This window comes from Ips typographus, linkage group LG5 (assembly GCF_016097725.1).
Source record: "Ips typographus isolate SLU linkage group LG5, UJ_Ityp_2.0, whole genome shotgun sequence".
NCBI classification, from domain to species: domain Eukaryota; kingdom Metazoa; phylum Arthropoda; class Insecta; order Coleoptera; family Curculionidae; genus Ips; species Ips typographus.
The window spans coordinates 6,645,594-6,670,318 of record NC_138426.1 but is presented as its reverse complement, the minus strand read 5'-3'; the positions used below and the strand labels follow the sequence as shown (position 1 = coordinate 6,670,318).

Below are 24,725 nucleotides of genomic sequence, written 5' to 3'. Positions count from 1 at the left end.
TTCCACTTTTTTATAGTTCGGCTCAGTCTTCTAGCTGACAAACCAAGATTCTATTATTCGCTTTCTTAAGGGATCACAACTTTTGTGGTTGTTTGATGTGCTTATGTCGTAATCGCAAAGTATTATTGAAAAGTTCTTTGAGGTTTAACTGATCGTCTTTCAAAAGTCGTGCCAAGCCGCGTAGTTATTGATATACCGTTTTTACTCCAGGGAAATAATAGTTGTATCTTAGGCCAGGATTACCCAACTTCATAGTCATAGTCGTAATCGTAAACTTAATTTTTGTCCATAACAACACATAGTAAACAAAATCGACCTTGTTACTGGTTTACTATGTGTTCTAATGGACAAAAATTAAGTTTATGATTACGACTATGACTAAGAAGTTAAGTAAACCCGGCCTAAGTCTTAACCGTTTGTACGTTGTTCCCCAGATGTCATGTTGGAGAAATTGTTCTGCGCAACTCGCAAGATCCTATGGCAGTAACCAGCATTTAAAGTAGAAAAACAACATTTTCTTCTTCTTGAGTCTAAAAAATATGATAAATAATGAAACATTCAGAGTTTATTTTCTAATTTACAGTTTGACTTTGAACCTATGTGCTATTAATATCAGTTATCAGAGTTTATAGCTATACAATCCAGTGTATAATAATCTCTAATCTTAAGTATCTTATTAATAGATCAAAGCTTGTGGAAATCCTACTCAACCCTGTTAAATTACAACTCCGATATGGTCTAGTGGCTAGGATACCTGGCTTTCACCCAGGAGGCTCGGGTTCGATTCCCGGTATCGGAATACTTTTTTTTGTTTTATTTTTTATTTTTAAACACCTATTTAATACTGCTACCGAATACAACCTTTGTTTGGGTTAGAGAAAACAAATATTATTACTGCAGTACGCAGTACGTCATCTAGTAATGATAAAAGCATTTGAATATCGATATTAACACTTAGAGTATCTTATAAGCCTGTGGACTGAAGTGCCTCTTTTAGTCCCGCGGCTAAAGTTTTGTAGCCCGACCATACCGAAAGCTACAATTCGCAAGGGATTTAATGACACTTTTGTCACTAGGTTTTTATACTATTTTATGTTTCACTTATACATTATTATTAAATAATATCTTGGAAACGGTGAAGGTTATAGTGTTCAAAACTACTTGAGGGCTTTGTAGGCGGGCGGTATCATAGCGCCCGCTTATAATGCCCTGAAACTTTTTTTAAGATTTGCTAATCTTAAAAATGGCATTATTGTTCTTTCATACCATAAATATTAGGTATTTTCGATCCTAGGATGCTCTTGACATATCATACATCTTTTCAAGCTCTATAACATAGTGCTTAGTGACTTATTATTAAGTTTCTGTTATAGTAATTAAGATGCCAAGGGCATTATAAGGACAATAATGCCTGTGGTGTCTTCAATGTTTAATGTCCAACTTTTATTCTGTAGATATTTATTTAAAAAAATGTTCAGAGGGCATTATAAAAAATAACGCCCTAAAGCAATATTTCTTAGATTGAGCTTCTTGGATATTATTGAAATAATAGCCCTGTCGGACATTAATTAAGTTTTGTTATGATTAAGCTTAATTAAGTTTCAAAATACATTGGTGTTATCAGACCTACAACAACTAGTCCTACAGTTGATGAATACAGGTAGTAACCATACAATTATGTTTTGCCAATAAATATTCCAAAAGTGGATGGACCAATGCAAAAGTGAAAAGGTTATTCTGACTGTGAATATAATTCTATGCATGAAAAGTTTGGAAGCTGAGCGAAGACTAGACTTTAACGTATCTAAGTACAATGAAGCTATTACTGTTCGTGATATGCATACACTATTTTTATTCAACTCTATGTGTCATTGTAACTATTTAGTAAAATGAAAATGTTTGAATACAAATTATCCTCTACTTTTTTACGAGGTACTAACTTCCTGGTTTGGTAGACTTAGTAACGACTCCTTACCGCCTTCAAAACAAGTGCTGTAATCACTCTAAATTAGAGAAGTCGTAAGGTACGAGTACTTTTGTATCGCAACAAATTTGTACAACATGCTGGAAACTCATGTTTCCTATCTATACGGTGAATAAAACATGTTTTGCAACAATAATCGTGTATCGCCGCAACACAGGGTTGCCACATCTATCACTCAATTTCGCCAGTGGAAATAAAAATATTCCCAAACTCTCACTTCTCTTTGTTCCTTTTAAGATGACAGGTATCCTTATTTGGCACGTGCTAACTTGGTCACTATGACAGGTAGAAGGTTCCATCAAACCGAATAAAATTTTCTTTCAAAAAATACAAATAACTGAGATATTTGACATGAAATACAACAGTGTAACTGTACTAGAAATAGTAAGTGTCATAATTTGACAGTTTTTAACTGGGTTCCTATGACAGCTAGGAGGTTTGTTCAAACGTCAAGATGTAGCTCGTAATTTTAGCTTTCTACTAATTAAACACTTTTTTTAATTAAAAATAACCGAAGTATCAATTGGGAAATAAAGCAGTGTAAGTAAACAAGTTTTATTGAAAATATCATAATTTGCCAGTTCTAATGTGGTCTCTGGTGTGGAAAACATCCCAATGTAGCTCAAAACTTCTACTTTCTTTAGTCAAGACAAATTTTTATGGAAGGAACACTACACCCTGTTGTACACACCAAAAGTTGCACATGCACAATCTTACTTTTAGGGTTTACTCTCACAGCAGATTTAGAGAAGATATATTGAGTTTCTCATAAACTGAAACTATCCCAAAAGGGTAAATATTTCTCCCGCAACAGATTTCTTCCCCTGGAAAAAAAAATCCACTATTTTTTGGTATAAATGCTCTAATCTGGTAACCCTGTCGAAACACGATTTTTTGTTGTATTCACTGGACTCCTACATAACTTTAGAACTTAACACTCAACAAAACATTATTACTATAAATACCGTATATTACCTAATTTAAGTATAATAATAAGTAATGGACAGGTCATTAACTAAAAGTCAACGGACTGGAACGAATTCTATATCACGGAAGCGCCATTGACACTGCCGTAGTAAACCAGGTGCACCGTCATCATTTTCAAAGAATAACGTAATTAACAGGTTCAAAGAAGCGCCGTTGATACGAAACTAAAAGTTGTCCTGGTTTTTGTCTGAACTATTCTCGAGGAAGTGAAAATAGCATCATCTAGATTAATTTTAAATTACTATCATTAATCATAAATACGAAAGTGAGATCCGTCGTTTATAATAACAGGAACTAGTGTGTATGTATGATATGCTTAAATCCGCCAATTAAACTAAGTGTCACGTAGATTATTATTACTTTAATATTCTTTTAGAGAAAAGGGATCATACCAATTATAAAACTAGGTTTTCGGAAGAATTAATAATGTGAATTAAAGTGGGTCATTGTTTGTTTTCAATATATGGAGTGTTGTAAAAGAAGAAATTGCTTGCATTTTATCTAAACTAGTGATGGGTAAATTACCGGTAACGAAAAGGTTTTATTTTACCAGGAAAATTGGACCAGTAATTAAAAAAAAAGAAAATTGGACCTTAAGTTACTTACTAATAACTGTATTTCTGACAGTTCAAATTTTGACATCGTTTTTCTCCTGACTGTGTTAAATTTTGCAGTGTTCTATTAGGCTATTGGATAGGAAATTTAATGACAATTCCAAAAATGTTGTTAAAACAGTCATTTTCTCACTACAAGTGGATTTTACAGGTGATTTTATCCCTGACTGTTCTTTCAAACTGTTTTTCTGGCAGTTTTCACAAATTTTGACACCGCTTGCCTCTCTGACTATACCAAATTTCGTACTGTTTTCTTAGGTTATTGGATAGGAAATTTAATGGTTATTCCAAAAATGTGCTTAAAACAGTCATTTTCTCCCTTCAAGTTTGTCAAAATGTGCTCAAAATTACAAAAAGCAGAGTTTAGAAAAGTTTTCTTGTAGTATTCGCTACAAAACATATTTCTGAGATTTATGAAGTTCTTATTAATAGTGGTCACGTGACTGCCTAACTAAATTATCCTCCAAAAACCACGTGATTTCTGTCACATGTCAAAACTGTCAACATTTGCCTAGAATTTGCAAGAATTACTGTTTAACACAATTTTCTTACAGTTTTCGAAACAAGACTGTGTTTCTGGGATTTATGACAGTTATTTCGACAATTGTCAGTAAATTACTGGTAAATTACTAACTATTTAAAAAATAATATCTTCATATTTGCGTAATTTTTTAGAAACCTATTATTTGTCATAATTTAAACATGAGATAATAAAGAAAAGTGACAAAAAGCTGAAAATGCTATTTTTTTACTATTTTTTTAGGTTATTGGATAAGAAATTTAATGACAAATTCAAAAATGTGCTTAAAACTGTCATTTTCTCCCTTCAAGTCAAAATGTGCTTAAAAATGACAAAAAACAGAGCTTAGAAAAGTTTTCTTGTAGTATTCGATACAAAACATGTTTCTGAGATGTATGAAGTTTATTTTGATAGTGGTCACGTGACTGCATAGCTAAATTATTCTCCAAAAATCACGTGATTTCTGTCACTTGCTCTTTAACACAGTTTTCGAAACAAGACTGTGTTTTCGAAATTTATGACAGTTATTTTGACAATTGTCAGTAAATTACTGGTAAGTTACTAATTGTTTAAAAAATAATATCTTCAGATTTGCGTCATTTTTCAAAAACATATTATTTGTCATAATTTAAACATGAGGTAATAAAGAAAAGTGACAAAAAGCAGAAAATGCAATTTTTTTAGAAAAGGTTACTTTTTTATTGAAAAAAAGTTATAAGATTGTTACTCAGTTGTTACAAGAATCACTTTGTCAGAAAAGTTGTACTTAATTTATTTTAAGATTCATAAACCAAAATCTCTAAAACAATAAATAACAAATCAAAACACCTTTTATTCAGTGTTTATGGTATTTTTCAGGAATTTGTTTTGCCAATATTGACCGAAAATGACTTAAAATTATTTACAGTTATGACAGGAAAATGATATATTTCAAGCAAATTTCAATTAGACCCGTAAATTCTGGTCAAATTGGAATTTACTGGTAAAATTGGTACATTTTTCTGTTACACACTCTGCTAGTTGGGTTTACTGTCTCACCATAACAAAAAGGTTGGTTGGAAAAATGGAATTTTGCACTGTTTTCAACTAAGTTGAATATAACATTAACTTTACTTAAGCTTCTATCTTACCGTTAAATAACCTAATCTGAACTCAGTCATTTGGCTTACTTTGAGCCGCTACTCCAGAATGGAAGAGCATATATCTGACATGTAATTCAAAATTATATAAATATTAAAAGCAAAATATTTTCCCAATTTCAATTTCATCCAGTTTGAAATATACTGCTACAGCTAATAACATATACTCACTTAATGTGAGCCTTTGACAAGTTTGGGCGGAGCAGATGATGATACATATGCATCATCCGTAATTGAGCCAGTCAGGTCCAGCGGAAAAATATACCAACTTGAAACAAATTAGGTCTTACAAGATTATTCTCCCGGGTCCTAGACAAATGACTATATTCACTCAAAGGCGACACCACGGGGGCCCTAAGCAGCATACCATTCTTCTGCAACAGTATACCGTGCGTCAAGTAATCAAATGTTTTAGATAAGTCACACTGCTGCAGAGTCCTCCGCTTAATAAATTTAATAAGAGATTAATCACAGCATTAGGTATGCTTCTACCCTGTTGAGTATCTCGTATTTTTATGATTTACTATCTTAAGGTACTCACGTAAAAAAGTCGTTTACCAGCTTGCTGGCCATCAGCACGTACCGTTTACTTAACGTTTAAATGCTTGTAGATATAATCAATAACTATCGGAACTTGTTTTGTTACAAGCGTTAATTGGCGCCGACTATTTGACCGAAATGAAATGTGACTTCTTGGCGGCTTACTATCGATGCTGGTGGCAAGATATCACTAATCTTAAAAATATGAATTATTAGATAGTATCTGATATTTGGATATACATATAGAATATTTTGAATTTTTCAATAGTTTCATTAAAAACGTCTTACGTGCTTTTTCAAACTTAGAAATAACAACTTATTCTTGGTATTTTGAACAAAGTAATTTGTTTACGAATACTTCTGCCAACCAGTTTCTATAATCATTTCATGATCATTTCCCTTGTTGAAGAAGTTCAAATGGTATGTCAATGGCGATTGAAAACTCAACAGTTGACATCTATTATTAGTAGTAGCTCTTTATTTTTTCATGGATTTGGTCAATTTCATCCACTTGCATCTTTCATACAGGAAAAATAAAGTATCTCAAAATATCTTAACAGGCAAATGCAACTCTTAAGCAGGCATTACACGAAGCAAATATTTGCTTAACCCAATAAAAAGAATTGCTTGTCAGTGTAATAATGAAATATTTGCTTTGATTATTTCTTGAAAAATATTTGCTGTCCTGTTTGTCAAACAATCGCTACTCGTTTAGCAAACAGGTTTTGAGGAAATATTTGCTAGTTTTATGTAAGCTACCCAAACTTATCAAAATTGAATCAATAGTTTTTAATTTATGTATCAATAAGTATTTTACTGTGACATGTTCTCCTATAAGTAAATAAGCAACACGGATAAAATCATTATACTCGGGGATTTCAACGCCAGAAGCCAGAATAGACAGGAAAGTCATACCAGGCATAAAACAAAAATACAATGAAGAGATAACCAACGAAAATGGAGAACTCCTGATAGGCTTTGTGCGAGAAACGAACTACGAATAAACAACACGTATTTCCCTTACAATGAGCAACATAAATACACATTTAGTAACACCAGAGATGATTGACTACGTAATAAGTAACAGAACAATCACACCATCACAAGTAATAGATGTAAGAGCACGAACCTCAGCGAACATAGACACAGATCACAACCTACTACTGTGTAAAATGATCAAGAAAAAACCCCACAGGATCAAAAAAGCAACCATCGAAAAGTAATATTGAATCACTGACAGATGATGGCACGAGAAGCCTGTATGAGAACCGATTAACAAATAAACTGAAAGGACTTAATACGCTGGAGTGTGATGTGCATGGAGAGCTGTTGGAATAAAATCAAATTAGGTATCGTAGAGACAGCCGAAGAATCCATTGGTAAATAAAAAGTCAACATAAATGGGACCAATAATAGCAAAAAACCCTGGTTCTGTCACGAAGTTAGAGAACTTTCACAACAGAAAAATAAATCCTACCTCATATACAGGAGCTCACCAACGCCAGAAAAACACTCCGAATATACAGAACTGAGAAACAGAATCAATGCCAGAATCAGAGCCATAAAACGAGATTACTGGGTAAAATTTACAAGCGATATGGATCACGACCTATATGGAGCACAGAAGAAAGTCTGGAAGATGCTCAAGAACAGGACAAAGCCAATAAATGAGTTTGTGCAAACAAATAGAGTCACCAAAGATGTATGGGAAAAATACTTCAGGAAACTCTATAACACCAAGCCATAAGCATCGAAAACTACGAGACAAACCATCAAATAACACTGAACGAAGAATAGGTAATGGCAAAAATCAAAAAATTTAAAAACAGAAAAGCTCCCGGGACAGACCTTATCCCAAACGAACTTCTGAAATATTCCGAGCCTGAACTAGGAAAACATCTAAAAATCCTCTACAACAAAATTTTAGAAACATTGGAAATACCTACGGAATGGCACAAAAGTATAACTATCCTTATATTCAAGAAAGGACAGAAGACGCACCCAGACAACTACAGGGGCATAACGCTGCTGAACAAAAGCATGAAACTCTTTACCGGTATTCCGAAGGAAAGACTTGAAACACAAATAACAATCAGGGAAGAACAACAAGGCTTCAGACGAAAAAGATCCACGACCGACGCCACATTCATTATCAAACAACTAAAAGAAAAATCAATCGAATTTAATACCCCAGCATATGTCTGCTTCATCGATTTGACCAAAGAATTTGATAGGGTTCGCCTCTCCGACATCATAAATATACTGATAGAGAAAGAAACGCCAGACAACATCGTAAGAGCAGTCCGCAGTCTCAATATGAACAACATGACTACAGTAAAGGCAGGAGACACTTATACGACGAAGAGATATCGACACCAGAAGGCATCAGACAAGGTGACAGCCTTAGCCGTACTCAATCTCCTAATGGACAGAATTATAGAGGAAGCATCATCACTAAATATGGGATACCGAATGGGACAGAATAAAAGAATCAGCATGGTATGCTACACCGATGATGCAGCGGAAACGAAGGACAATCTACAAAGACAACTACACAAATTCTGCCAGGTCAGCCAAGCGATGAACATGACCATATCTATAGAAAAAACGAAAAGCATAACCTTTGCTAAAGATCCCATAAGATGTAAGCTGGTAGTTCAGGACAAAATCATCGAGCAATTCTCACAATTCAAATATCTGGGTATGGATCTATCGAGTTATCACGACTCTATGGGGCGAACGAATACATGCGAAAGGATAGCAAGGTCAGGATCTATAAGACTTGTATCAGGCCAATCATGAAATACGGAATAGAAATCAGAGAAGAAACCAACCAAACGAAAAGAATGCTTCAAGTAGCCGAAATGAAAACGCTCAGGACTATCATGGGAAAAACAACAAAACTGACATTAGGGAACAATGTGGGGTGCAAGACATCGTAAGGTGGGGGAGACAAAGAAACAGATATTGGTACGCTCACGTGAGAAGAATGGAAGAGGGAAGACTGCCACGCATCGCACTTGAATAGGGTAAATTGAATAGGGAAAAGAGCACCCGGAAGAGATGGAGGGACAGCTGGCAGTCCACCTCCCAGGAACTAATCCAGAGGAACCTACAAAACTAACAGATCGCGAGATCTTAAATATTAATAAGAAGAGAATGAGAAGAAATAGATGTTCTCCTATTATACAGGGTGTCCGGAAAATACGTGTACAACGTTTGACGACAGACTCCTGACGTCAAAATATGTCGATCTAAGCCGACTTAGTTATATACAAAATTGTCTCGTTTAGCCGGTAGAGGGCGCCAAAAATTTGTGAAAATATTGGGTACAATTTCATTTCTTAAAGAGTATTGATAAGTGTATTCAGCAAGATGGCGGTCATTTTACACATTTGCTTAAGTAATGTTTTTGGTTTACTTAGTTTCTTACAATAAATAATTTCAACTTTATTATACCTACTTTGATGTATGCAGGTAATTGTAAATTTTTTTTTTCTGGCGAAACAGCTCATCCACCGGGAAATATTAAAGAGGTAAAATAGCTTCAAAATACTTCCGGTCACTCGACAAAAATATCTGGGTTGTCATAACGCCGTTCATATAAAAAATGAGGAGAAATGTTGACGTATTATATCACTTTTATAACACTTCCACTTATTTACAGCCGGTGACTATACTACTAGAAAACGTCATTTTATAGTATTAGTCTACATACTAAAATTCATTAAAATCCATTAGCAGGTTTTCACGTAATTTAGTAAATAACCAATATTTTTACAAATTTTTGACGCCCTCTACCGGCTAAACGAGACAATTTTGGATATAACTAAGTCGGCTTAGATCGACATATTTTGACGTCAGGAGTCTGTCGTCAAACGTTGTACACGTATTTTCCGGACACCCTGTATATAAGTATTAACTAACTTAACTTAACTTAACTATTAAGTAATTACAACGGATTTGAAATCCTTAGAAGGCAATAGCTAAAACAAACAAATTCATTACCTGAGGCACACATATTATAAATTCTTGTTCTAGTTATATGCTCCTGGATATTAGACATTAAACTTCCCCTGGATTGCACAATGGCTTCGCTGGTGTGTTTTTGAAAGCTTTCATCTTTTTGCACACCATTCAAGCTGATCCTTTGGACGTTAGATTTAGAAATGTCAAATCAAAAAAGCACGTTATTAAAAAAACATACATTGAAGACCATTGAAGGTAATAATGTTTTTCCAGCCACTTTCTCCTTCTGGAAATAGTCTAAGTCGTGAAATAAGAATTTGTTCCTTTTCACTATATCGGAAAGGCATTTTGAACACAAATAACAACACTACTTGAGACGACACGCGCTATTTAGTAGCAAAACTGATCAAAACGTTAGTAAGTATAATGTTATAATTCACATATTTTTGTGTGCAAATTGAATGCAAATGTGAAGTACAAAACAACAGGAATTTGTCACATCAAATTTGTTCTGTTTGGTTCTGGTTTTTTGCCTAGAGATCGACCATATTCTACATAGAATCAGCCAAACTAAGCAGGCTATCAATTTATACTACTATTATTCATTATATACAATTTATAAATCTTTTCCTAAGTACTAAACGTTTTCACAATTTTGTGGCATTTGGAATTTGAGTGGGAAAGTCAACTTAAATAATAAATCATTAAACTAAACACTATAGCAGAATCACGGTGATAAAAGTCCCGGCGTTTAGTGATTCTAACGCATTATACACTTGTAGAGCTTAATTAACACACTAAGACTAATTGTAGAGGCTATTACACCATTTACGGCAGTTTTCATCTCGGGCGTTTATGCATTTTTAAACTCCATTAAACTGTGAAATGGATTTCACCAAAATTTGAGTCCTAGTTTGTGTATTAACAAGTTAAATTACTAATTTCCTCATTACGTTTCTTCAAATTAAATGTGTAAAAAAAATGTTGTAAAGCGTTGTTTTCAAGCGTTTTTGCGACAACTCAATGATGTCATGATATTTCTTAGGGCTTTTTCATAAATAATTTCTCTACGTTGTTTCTTTTTTTTCCACACTTATATACCGGACATACAAAGTGTGTGCCACTATTTTCGTCCATTCTTGAAGTCACACAAGTAGTGTTTTATCAACTGTAACAATAACAATTATTTACAATGCATTCCCTGAACTGTATAGAAAGCACATATCTTTTCTCTTTTTGAATAATGCAATAGTTTTGCACGCCATTATTAAATAACAAACACTAAAATGTTTTATAAACGCAGAATAACAATATAAACACAAATAATTGTTTTGAGGTTATGTGACATACCGGCTTTCAGCTGTAGTGTGTTATTATTTTTCGATTTTACGACGATGCCAGTGTTTGCAATTTGACATTAACCATGTTTAGAAACAGCGTTTAGAGGAAACTGAGTTTTGTTAAACTGCGTTTTCATTGTTTTTGATAATAACTCGTTTTAAACGCATGGTAAGATGGTATGTTAATTGTGGCGACTATTAGGTTGGATCAACCTTTTTGAAACAAAAATACTTTGTTTAAATCATTACACTTGACATATTCTCAGCAATGAATAAAAATAGTGTAAACATAGCAGGAACGAGCAAATGGTACAAAATAAGGGACAAAATTGGTGTTTGCATATGGCGGCCGTAAATTTCCGGTTGGCACTGTCAGAATTCAGAGGCGTAACGGTCGGGTCAAAACCATAATGTTTTTTTTGTTGTACTTTTGTAAAAAGTTTGTTTTTTGTATGAATTTATCGAAAGCTATCAAGTTCTTCGGGCAGGTTTTCTACAAGAGAGAAACAGTAGTAAAACCCGTTAAAATAAAATTGGAACTAAAAAGTTATTAACCCGCAACAAAATATTAGAGTATAAATTCAGTTTATGTTTCACCTATCCATTATTAATACATAATACCTTGGAAACAGTGTAAGTTATAGAGTCTATAACAACCTGAGGGCATAATAGGTGGACATTATCATAGCGCTCCAAAACCTTTTTAAAAATTAACAGTTGCAGTTTCATTGTTCTATGCTATAAAAACTTCGTATTCCCTATCCTAGGATGCTCTTGACTTACTTCGTAATAAACTTTTATTAGCTTGTGCTTCATTTTCTTTTAGATTTTATAAAATTTTGTCCAGATTTTGCCATTTTCACTGACTGACCGGACTAGTCACATCATTCAGATAAAATAAACTCTAAACAACATAGCGGTAAAGGTATACCATACTGTTCAATGCCAGAAACAGTAAATAATTGCTTAATTAGGTGAAACATAAAACATTGTATGCACCACAGGCGTTAGGGCGAGTATAATGTCCATCAGGCCGAAATCTGTCCCTCGGGCCATTATGTTCTCTCTAACACCCTTGGTACATAAATAGCTATAACGTTTGAATAGTTCTGTAATTATTCGGGTTACTAAGATTTTTGTCTCAATATTTTTTAAATTAATTTTGTAGAAATCTGTATATCTATTTCTCCTTCTTGGTTTTACTTGACAGTGAACACCCATTTACAATCAACTACTGTTCCACTTTTAGGTCATGTTAATTTTATGATCAACAGCCTCTCGCCAAACTGCAAAGTCATCTCTTGTTTTAGCTTCCTCTAGACTGGTAGGTGGATAACTAAGTTGGCATTTTCCTTTCTCTACGTTGGTTTTTGTCTTGTTATTCATTATTTTCAACTTTTTCTTCCCTATCATTAATCTCATCAGTTGTTCCTTCCTCTTGTTCCTGGCTTCGTCCCTGTGCTTGTTTTTCCATATTATCAATCATACTCACATTTTCTATGTTCATGTCAATAATTGTTTCTTCTAGCCTTTCTTCTTGTAAATTAATAATTCTCTTACTCTCATCAAACACTACATCCCTACCAAATTCCACTTTTAGTGTTTCAATATTCCACAGTCTATAGCCATTATGAGTGTAGCCTATCATAATGCAAACTGTCCCTCTAGGATCTAACTTGCTTTCCTGCTTTTGTTTTGGTATGTGTGTGTAAATGACCTAAAAATTCTTAAATTTGGTTTCCTGCTGTAGAAAATTTCTGCAGGTGTTATTCCATTCCCTAAACCAGCTGTGGGATTTCTATTTGTCAGATAAGCTGCACAAAGTAGTGCCTCACCCCACATGTATTTCTCAAGTTTTGATTCCAAAATCATTGCTCGTGCCTTTTCAAGTAAGGTCCTATTCAATCTCTCTGCTTTCCCATTGAGCTGCGGTGTGTAAGGTACATTCAAAAACCTCACTTTTATGCCTAATTAGATATACAATACAAAAATGTGAAAAATCATCTAAAAAGGTGACAAAATAACGTTTCCCATCATGGGTTTCAGGTGGTAAAGAACCACAAATATCATAGTGAATCAATTCCAAAACCCTTCTCGATTTTGGATCACTTTTCTTATTAAAAGATAACTGAGTCATTTTACTTTGAACACACACTTTACCAATTGGTTCCCTATTTGTAGTAACATTTTTACACACAAAACCTGTAACCATATTATTTGACAACTTTATCATATTCTGATATCCTAAATGCCCTAAGCGCTTATGCCAAGTCATCAAATCAGTTTGTTTATTCAATGTTAATGCTGAACATTGACAATTGGTTGCTTCAAACTTCTTTAACTTTTTTTATGAATTCTATTCCCAATGGCAATGTTCTGCATTCCTTTATTAATAAACACTTTCCCTGCTCAAACAATACATCAAATCCAGATCTTTCAACTTTTTGTACTGATGTAGCATTTAACTGTTCCTAGAGCAGCTTCTCCACTGGTCACCATGCATGCAGAGGTCAGGAATGCCAAAAAGCCTCCTCTTCTTGGTACTGGTCAGCTCTGTCCGCATTATGACGTCGAGATCCCCTATTGTTGTTTTCCAGCAATTTGACCTTTTATGTTCAGCCTTCCCACAGTTATAACAGTTGAATTGAATGTGTTGTCTCTGACCCATATTTTGACCATTCCCTTCATTGATAATTAGCTTTTTCTTCAAAAATCCTTGACTTGCAATTCCTTTGCGCTGAAACACAGCTTCCAAAGTCTTCCACATTCCATAAGTAGTTTTCTTGTCCTCTTATCCTGTCCTCTGATCCATTTCATCATTTTCTAAACATTTTTTGACATCATTACTGTCTAGAATAGTTTACATCCTAAACTTCCAGTGGTCATAGTCCTTTCCACAAAATTGTGATATGCCCAACTTTTCCAGGGCTAACTTTTCTTCTGACGCAGCAATTTTTAATTGAATGTAGATCTCACACTTCCAGGAAGAACTACATATACATGACTGGGCCCATAACCTGTAGAAATATCAGTTCTTTAAGCCCAATATTTTTACAAATTCAAAGGGTGTTTTACTGTCTTTCTTATAGAAAGACAACCGGCAAGTGTGTAGTATATTTTTGCAAATATAACATTCTTGCTTCTGAGGATGTGAAGAGATAATGTTTTTCTTCCATTGTTATTCATACACTTCCACGTAGATATATTTGCTACTGGGGTATTACAGTTTGGTAGAATTCGGTAAAAAACGACACAAGAAACAGCATTACACCCGTTAGAAGCGATATAACACCAATTGTCGTGGCATGGTAATATTGGATACTAATCATCAATGGAGTACTTTTATTGTCCAACTTTAGTTCGATAGTGTATGAGTTTACAACGCTGTTACCGCATCAATATCACACAGAGTTGAGAATGTTTTGACTTTAAAAAAGCATAACTGTCAGTAATATATTACACATATACACAGTTTACTTATCAGTGATATATTGAAAAGCAGATGTTCCCACTCGAAATACAACGATAAACCAAACCCAGACAGGAGCAGAAACGAAAATCTAGATCTCAATTACTTGTTGCAATGACTAATCTAGGTAAGACTTAATATGTTTGTTGTGGTCGAGTGGAAACGAGGATGATAAACATCGCAACGATGCTTTAACATCGTTTTGTCTAGATCTGACCGCCATATGGCGGTTTATATAACCGACCATCTTGTGATACATTCTCGGTTTTGACTTGTGAAGTTATCTGGGAAGTATCTGTTGCACCAATAACCGTATAATACAGTTGTAGCAGTTATTACGGCATTATAGTATCATTTTTAAGAAACTAGGGAAAAACGACATCGTTAGCTTTTATTGTTTGGTAGAATAAAGCAGAATTAAAAATTGAGCGTAACGGAACCTTGGCATGGGACCAAAGTTGGTAATTGTAAAGAATTTTGTCTTCAGTAAACTGAAAACACTTTAACCAAATTAATGCTATATCCAACAGTTTAAATTAACACTGATCAAACTAGTCGATGTCTAAAAATAGAAAACGATATCAAGATTTTCACCTGAACAAGGAATAAAAATAACAGTGACAATCATAATATGTTACTAAATCAGGATCTTGGCAGGAAATATTGACTTTAGTCACTGCAGAAGATACTTCAATCAAAATGTTCACAATATTACAGTACATTATTCAGGCTCTATCTGATTGAAATGGAGCAATTTACGCCTACGGTATGTGTTATTGATGCTATAAACAGATTGTAGCAGGTAATAAAATTTAACTGAAAGACGGCCAGATGTTTAAAAACAATTTTTTTAAGTGTAAAAAAATGTAATAAGTCGAATTATCAAAAAGCAAGAAACTTAAATAAAACAAAATTAGAAATGGGCGTAAATTTACCATAACCGGTTATTTACCGATAAGGCAAAGTAAAATTGAAATTGAAATTTCCTTGGAAGATATCGTTTTCCTGTGATAGTTGTCATGTCACTTTAGGTTAAAGCTGTTTTGATTTGTTATTTATTGCTTTAGAGATTTAAAAGAACCGTCTTGAGCTCCTCTTTCCAGTAAAATTGAGCAAAAATCTGAATCACCACACTTTTCATGCACTCTACGAAAATTTCAGGGATGAGTTGAGCAGTTCTTTACGAACATTTTTTGTCTCTATTTAAATTTTTTGCAACCTTCACCGTTTCTGAGTTATTAAGCAAAAACTGGTTTAATAATAATACAACTTAAAAGCAGTTGAAATTGTGGTTTAAAATTTGAGCACTCTGTAACTTCGTTATTTTTGTGAGTTCAGGGATGTTGAACCACCCAAATTAACTGACTTAAGCTCTTCTTTCCAGTGGTGTAGAGGAAAAAATTCTATGTGAAAAATTGCGTACAGGGTGACCAAAAACAGTCAATTACCATACTATTCATGATCACCCTGTATACTGGACTCAAAAACGATCCTGCATACTTACGGTGCTGAGTTAAAGAGTTGATTAGAAACATTTTTGAATTCTAGCAAATTTTTCGTAACTTTGACCGCTTTCGAGTTATTAAGCAAAACTGGTTTAATGCTACAAATATTCAAAGCAGTTGAAATTGTGGTTTGAAATTTGAGCACTCTGTAACTTGGTTATTTTTGTGAGTTCAGGGAGGTTGAATCACCCAAATTAACTGACTTGAGCTCCTCTTTCCAGTGGTGTTGAGCAAAAAATTCTATGTGAAAAATTGCGTACAGTGTGACCAAAAATAGTCAATTACCATACTATTTTTAATTCTAGCAAATGTTTCGTAATTTTGACCGCTTTCGAGTTATTTACTTACTTTCGGTTTAATGTAACTCGGTTATTTTTGGGAGTTCAAAAGAACCGTTTTGAGATGATCTTGAGAGAGATCACTTGCCACTTGAAGTGAGAAAATTATAAGCACATTTTTGAAATTCTTATTAAATTTCTTATCCAGTAACTTGAAAAAACACTACAAAATTTAGTATAGTCAGAGAGAAGACTGGTGTCAAAATTTGAACTGCCAGAAAGACAATTCAAAAAGACAGTCAGGAACAAAATTGCCTGTAAAACCCACTTGGAATAAGAAAATGACAGTTTTAAGCACATTTTTGGAATTCTCATTATATTTCCTATCTAATGACATAGAAAACACTACGAAAATTTTTCTGGTGAAGTAAAATATTTACATAAAACATTTTAGTGTAAGTCAAGTCTAGTCTCTTCTCTAGTTTTCCATCTTTCTTGATCTTATACTGCCTTACAAAGCAAGAAAATTTTAATCCAAAAAAAAATGGGAAAACAAGAGTAAATAGACTATCTCGTCTTGTTTTACAAGAAAAGGCAAGAATTGACAAAAATAAATTCCCAAAAGAGCGATAGTCTTGTATTGTTGAATATCTAAGAACAAATTCAAATTATTAAAAAATGTTAATGTGGTTTACAAAAACAAATGTTTTGTTGTAGTCAACATTTTGAGACATATGACTGTGATTTAGCAAATGCATTTAATTTATGCCTCAAATGCCGACAATACAATTACAGAAATACAAGAGTATCTTGTTGGATATTTTAGCAGAATGAACCTGAACAAATCCAATTTAACTACACGAAAAATTTGTGTTAATTGATAAATAATTGTTAATTGGATTAAGGTGCACCTGATCTGGCTTGAAGGGCACGTCACCTGTCGGATGTATCGAAAAAAATGAATAAAAAAATGTTTTATAAATTATTAAAGACTGGCGATTTTTTTAACCGGAGCAGCAGCGTAATTTCAATTTGTAAACGAACTACAACTTTTTAAAAGATTAAATTATCGTTACAAGGTCTCAAAAAAAATTTATTAATTGGTCCGAGAAGCAGTGCCTTATCTTATTTGGGAAACACTTTCGTGGTTTCGATTAATTGGCCCGATCTGAGAATCATTCTTCAGAGCAGTTGACTTTTTATACTATTTTGTAAAAACCAAAAATTATGAAGCAAATTGGTTGATATAGAAAGTTGCAGTAAGGACCTGTTTCAAAAATTTTGTTAGTTTTATTACTTTTTTATTATTATTACTTTTGTAGAGGTGCCTGTGATAACTTGATTAATCAATATACTAAAAGAATGTGAGGGTGTTTGGAGTCTTTATGAGCTTTGCCAGCATATTGAGTAAAACAACGGAAAATGCGTCAGTTGATACCTTTTTTAGACTTCTCCATGTCGAAAAAGAGAATTTGTAACTATCTTGTGTTTCTGAATGTTTTCTCAAGATCTGTTTGTTGAATAAACTACTTGGATTCTCCTTTTCCAGGTGTTCTCATGGTTTTTTTTATCAGTTTCATACATCCTATTATATATTTTTAATCTAGAAACGTTTTTGAATATGTTTACACTACACGTCATTCACAAATTCTTTGTTGTTCAATAAAACTCATTAGTTGTATATTTAGAGCAGTCCGATGCCTTTTCATGCCAAGAAACACAATTTGAACACTTTTAGACCTCTACAGACTACTGTTAAAGTTCTTTGTGATGACGTGAGCGACTGACATGACATTTATAAATATTTAGAGTACTCTTAAGGTTTTTCATATCTAAAAAAGCATCTTGGAACTTGGTTTGTTTTCTTCAAATCTGTTCAGGTCCTTATTGTTCAATAAGACCAGTTGAACAACATTCTTGGTTGTTTTAAGGTACCTTATGAGTGATACGTATCACTACTTTCTTCGTGTTCACAAAGACAAACTGGGAATTATTTGGACCCTCATATCTGAATGCGACAATTTCGTCACGAAACGTCGCACCACAGATGGTGTTTTTTTATTATTTGGAGCTTTCTAAAGCTTGTTTATACCCAGGAAAACAATTTGAAATCTTTTTGGATATTTCCCACACATCAGGTCGTTCATAGACACTCCCAGCTCTTCTGAAACTTCTTTGATTTACTTTCCTTTAAAAATACAACTCTGTCAAAGTAACTATTTGCATATTTAAAACTTTCTGAAATTCTCTTATTTAAAAAAAATAACTTTGAAGCCCTTTGGAACATTTCCAGGTTCGTTCAGTTTTTTTGTCCAAGAAGACAACTTGAACTTGAACATCATTCTTTTATTATTTGAAGCCTTCACAGCTTCTTTTGTGTCCAAAAAGGCAAATTTGGAAAACATTATTTGTTAGCTTGGAGCTTTCTTAAATTCCTTTCTATTCTTCTTTCTAAAACTGCTCTCTCTCCTTCTTGTAGAGAATACTACAACTTGCGTATCTCTAACCGTTTTCAAAATATTCGACTTTTTCGACTTGGAATACTCTTTCACCTCCTGCTAACCGAAATACGATCAAACATATACAGGGTCCAAAAATTTAAAAATACGGCCCCTAATTAAAAATTATGGCTTTACCAGAACTGTCTATGAACACAGTTTCAGAAATATGAAACTAGTGTAAACCTTATTAGTTGGATGCAAAAAGTCATTCTGAACATTTTCGGACTCTTGCTAAATTTCCGTATCTTTAACCGTTTTTAAGATATGCGACTTTTGGCTTTTTTTGAAAATTGCATTAAAAATTTTAAACTTCTGTATCTCGGTTATTTTTCGGATTTCAGCGACCGTAAAAACTCAAAATATTTCTATTGAAAAGTTTCATCTCGCGCGAACCGCAGTACGTTATATAATGTACGTTATGTCCAAATATATGTCCTAAATATATGGGTGTCCAAAAAATTTAAACTGTCAGAAGGGACTGAGTTTACACCGTGTTAGCCGTGTAAACCTAGTTAGCTGGGTGCAAAGAGGCATTCTGAACATTCTTGGTCTCTTGCTTAATTTCTGTATCTTTAACCGTTTTCGAGTTATTTGACTTTTTTTGTAAATTGCATTAAAACTTTGAAAATTCTGTATCTTGGTTATTTTTCGGATTTCAGGAACCGTAAAAAAACCCAAAATGTTCGTCTTCAACTGCTCTCTGATTTGCTGTTAACCGCGACACGATTATACGTATACAGGGTGACCAAAAATTTAAATAAAAACCATTTTAAATCAGAAATAAAATGTTCGCTTGAACTACTTTTTCACCGCCTACAAACAGTAACGCGATTAAACATATACAAGGTGCTCAATAAATAAAAAAGACTGCCTTAACCTAATAGCTGTTGTGCAACATCTGGCCATCAGAGAATTGGGATAGATGAACAAAAAACAAAACTTCACCATTTTCTTACCTTAGCCTAACCTCAAAATTTGTACAAACCTGTCTAACGACCGTATAACATACGGAAACATAACTAAAACACAAAGAGAGTCTGGAAGATGCTCGAGAACAGAAAGCCAATAAATGAGTTTGTGCAAACAAAAGAAATTACCAAAGATGTAGGGAAAACATACTTCTGGAAACTCTATAACACCGAAGAAGCCATAAGCATCGAAAACTACGAGACAAACCATCAAATAACACTCGCTGTTCACCTCCCAGGAACTGATCCAGAGAAACCTGCCAAACTAACAGATCGCGAGATCTTAAATATGAATAAGAAGAAGAAGAAGAAGAAGAAGATAACTGAAACATTCGGTGGCAATGTAATTGGATACGAAGATTCCCATCCCTGTTACAGTGCACCAAAAGGAAAAATGACTGATACCATCCAGAAGATCGTCTTTTGCGGTATTGTCACATTTCCGCTCAAACTTAATCACCACGTTAGTAATACTCAAAAAGAAAATTTTTAGCCTTCTTGGACATCTCCACAGAGCAGGTTCTATAAACATGAAGCTTCTCAAGCTCCTTTAAGCTAAAATAGAAAACTTCGAGCTTTTTTTGTTCTTCTGCCGGTCTGTTTAAGGTTTTTTTTTCAAAGCAGACAACTTAAAAGTTCTTTTATAAACCTTTTTGTACAACGTATAATTTATTTTTTGAGTGTTTACAGCACCTGTTTTGGTAGGCGAGAAGGACTAGTTCCTGTCTAGTTTCTGGAAGCTAGGGATAACTAACCGGGAAGTTAATACCTGCTGTACTTACCGTTCAGACAAATTCCAAACTTTGTCATCGATCAGTAAAGCTTAGTTACTGATACTTAATATACTAATTTGTCCAGTAAGACAAATTTGTTTGATAAAAAAATTGGTTATGAAGGTTAATTCAAAGCAAGTTTTTAAAACTTAATTTTTTGCTAGCTATTGCTTAAATAATACATTATATTATAATATAATGAACAGAATACATTATAAACCGTAAATCATAAATATATCAAAATATTAAATTACATAAAAGCAGACATCTAATTCAAAATCGCTGGTGTTAATAAATGCAATAGTTTTACACACTACCTATAAACATCTTCGCAATACAATCTATTGGCATTAATACGAATTCCAAATAAGTTTAAAAACTCCATATTGTCTATAAAAGGTATGTGTAACTAGATGTTTTTTTTAATAAAATCTAATAAAGTCATTTTACCAATGATGAAAATGTAAATTACCACCATAAAACGACATAACAAACACTTACATTTTTGTACATAATCCGTGGTATAAATAAATCAGGACATTAAAATCAACAACATTCCGTGTAGGAATAAAATCAGAAAGGCAGGAAAAAGAACAACACAACAAATCTAAATTTGATATTAATAAACCAAACGATTCAACTTGTGATACGTCCGGTAATATCAATGTGAACTTACCATAAACGTAACATAACGCAGACCTTTAATTTTAATTTTTATTTAGATTTCAAAATAATATTGTCTGGAATGTGGGACATTTTTTTTTTATGACTGTTTATATTAATATGCTTATTACTCACTAGTTCTGAATAAATAATAATAACACCCATTACCTACCCGTGAGTAATGAGGTAGGCTTACTCACTGGTTCAGTTCATTCGTGGACACCACCGATATACATAGGTATGTATAGCGAAAATCGAAGTTAATGTTTTGAATGTAACGTTTGTGAATGTTTGCTTCCTGTGGCAAGGTAGAAGTTTTGACTTGCTAGTAGGTACATTTATTATATCTGGCTTTTTTTATGTTCGAAACCTGAAAACTGTCAAATTCAATCCCATAGAGTTACAAAACAACGAAACATAGTTGCAAAGTAACAATAGTTATTTGCGCAACTAGGGAGGAAAGTGCGACTTTTGCCCCCGCGAACAGTTTGAGATCCGACGCAAGAGCGCAAAAAGCAGTTTACTCCATAGTTGCGCATCTAATTTTTTCTACGGCCAATGTTATGTTTTATGAAAAAAAAACAGTAGAAATACTATGTTAATACCTGGCTGAAAAAGAAGGTTTGTCAATTTGTCAAAAAAGCGACAAACTGCCTTTAGACGGTGTGACTTTTTCTGTTCGCACTTTCCTCCCATGAGACGAAAATACATTCAGTCTCTCTGGCCTTAGATTCTTAAATCGAGGGAAGGGAGTTATCAAGAGAAAGGAACACATAATTTGACAGAGACCTTCTTTTGTCAACCAGTTCTGTCACATTCTATCAACATTTCTATCGGTAATTCTATTCCCTGCTTTCAAGAATTAAGGCCCTGGTGGCACTTTCACTCCCTAGGTAGTGAAAGTGATATTTCCATTTCTCAAATGAGGGAGGAACAGTCCTACTGTTACACACTATACTTATCAATATGCATTATTTTTGATAATTTTTCTTACGAATCCAAGTGTTAACGGCTATTTGAAACTGTTGGCTAACTGAAAACTTGTTGACTAAACTAGTATATTGAAAAGCAACTTGAGAATAAAGCGCATTCAATTCGCTTAATCTTATTGAAACTGACATGAATAGGTAATAAATCAACAAAATCATTGAACGCTGCAAACACGCTGTATAAACACAGTAGCCGGTTTATCTTCACCCACCTTGTCTTTATACTTAATTATACGCGTTTTGTAATAAATTATAATACTTTATAACAATTCAAAAAGTTGAAAAAGATCAGATACGATTCAATACAAAGTCTGCATCAGTTGCTGTTAACTAAATTATTTAAAACATCAACACTAATAAAAGATATAACATCTGAAGAAATAGATGTATATGAAAAGATCATCTCACCAATCCTTATTAATCTGTCTTCGTGGAAGATATAGTAAATAAAGTATTGTGGTCAAGGTAATCGTTATTTCTCCATTTAAGATCTTCAAAAACTTTGTCCGCTAGCTGCTGGAAAGGTGGCTGGGGAATTACAGAGTCCGAAGCTAGGTACATTGAATTCATACGAACCATGGCCTTGTGCTGTGAAAGCCGTATATTGTTTTGAAGAATTCTCGATCGGAATCTGCCAGTACCCCGAGAACATGTCCAGTGTTGGGAAGTATCTAGCGTTTCCTAGATAGGTCAATATATCATCTATCTGTGGTAGGGGGTAGCAGGATTTCTTTGTCACCGGGTTAATGGTTCTTTTGTAATCTACACAGAATCTGGTGAAACCGTCCTTTTTCTTGACTAGGACCACCGGGCTTGCCTATGGTGAATAACAGGGTCTTATTACCCCACAGTCTAGCACTATATTTCAATCCAAAACTTCAAAATTTAATAAAGTACTAATTTCTCTTATCCAACTCAGAAGTTATTGCTTCATTTAAAAACTCTTTCGTTTACGAAAACTCTGCTTCACTTACGAAACTCTTTCGTTTCGTTTCATTTAAAAACTTTCTCATTATTTCCGATAATACATCCTTAAATGGTGTGAATACACTTAATGTATGTGAACAAATAAGAGCAAAAACACGCGCATTCTGTATTATGATGCGTTGCTATTTATCAATAAAAACTATATTAGGCGAGGTAGTGAAAGGAAAGTGTGAAAATAAAAGTTAGATAGTACTAATGCCAATAATTTTAACATTTCCAGTCAATAAAAGTACATCAAATTCCTACTTAGTAGTTTTTTTAGTAGAAAGTAAAATGAGATAAAATAGTGAAAACTATAATAACCCAATCGATAAGTCAGTATTTCAGAAAAAGTAGAATAACTCTATAGTGGTACTTGAGTCACTATACATAAAATTGACGACGACAATGCCAAAGCTGGTATTATTACAAGTCAAGGTACATTTAATAATGTAAATTATACCTATAATAAACAGCGTTATGTGTAACAATTATTGAGAATTTAGCTAAAGATTACAAGCCAAGAAGAACTTGATCAAGCCGGTTTTACTTTCAGGAACCAACACACCAGATTGTCAATATTTTCTTAGTCAGTATGTATTGTATTAACTTTTCTTTCCTTTTTACTAAAAATATAGGGTAATTCACGCTGATGGTATATCACAAGTATCTAGAGAACGGCATCATTTTCAGTCTCTGGGCTTTTCAACCATGTGGTATTGTTTAACTGAAGACAAAAGGTCATATAAGCAAACCTTTTGAAACTTGAGAATTTAATTAATGTTTATATTACCGTTTTGCTACCAAATCCACCATTTTTATGAAATATCTAGGAAACGGTATTTCTCCTACTCTTCAACTTTGCTTGTGATAACTTCAGAGATGGGGAGAGTTATCTGGTTACCTGAGTCTCATACGCTTAATTGAGACTTGTTTTCATCACTTTCCTTCTTCGCCGTTATACTTGTCATCCTGTTATGTATAGTCTGCCAAGAATCCCTTTGTTTTAACCGCTATGCTAATAATATTGTTCGTGGTTATGCGTACCTTCAGTGTGGTTTCTGCAAGTATTTTGTTCTATCCATCTTTAGCGGTATCCTCTTGCAAGTTCAACACTATTCTTGAAGTGGACCTTAGCATAATTCGTATGAGGATTCACACCAGTTGACTGATTTTGATGACTTTCCACTTTCTAAGTCCGGTGAGGTCTTCGTGACAATTTTTGTATCTACTCGGTCTCCTAATACTATCACAAATAGTTTGGCCATTAAGTTTATTAAGCATAAGATTATGTAAGAGTTTGGTCGGACTATAAGAATCTGTTTGTAGGATCCTCTAACTTAGAATACATTTTGCTATCTTGTATTAGTTGAGACGATTCTGTTATTTTAGAAGGTGGTTCAAAGACTCAACGAACAAGTGAGGTTTTAGCGGCGTAAGGTTTTTTCTCTTTTTTAAAGCTTTGGCAGAGGAGTTGGTTTTTTCAACGGTATTTTGAGGTGGAACACTGTCTTACGTTT

At 33.7% G+C, this 24,725-nt stretch overlaps 1 protein-coding gene and 1 non-coding gene across 2 annotated transcripts in view; both read left to right on the top strand.

The window, feature by feature from the left end:
• sha (shavenoid) overlaps positions 1-24,725 on the top strand; it is a 170,565-nt gene that overhangs the window by 21,709 nt on the left and 124,131 nt on the right. The gene's annotated exons all lie outside the window — the stretch shown is intronic.
• TRNAE-UUC (transfer RNA glutamic acid (anticodon UUC)) lies at positions 728-799 on the top strand. The gene has a single exon. It is a non-coding gene; the product is annotated as a tRNA-Glu (tRNA).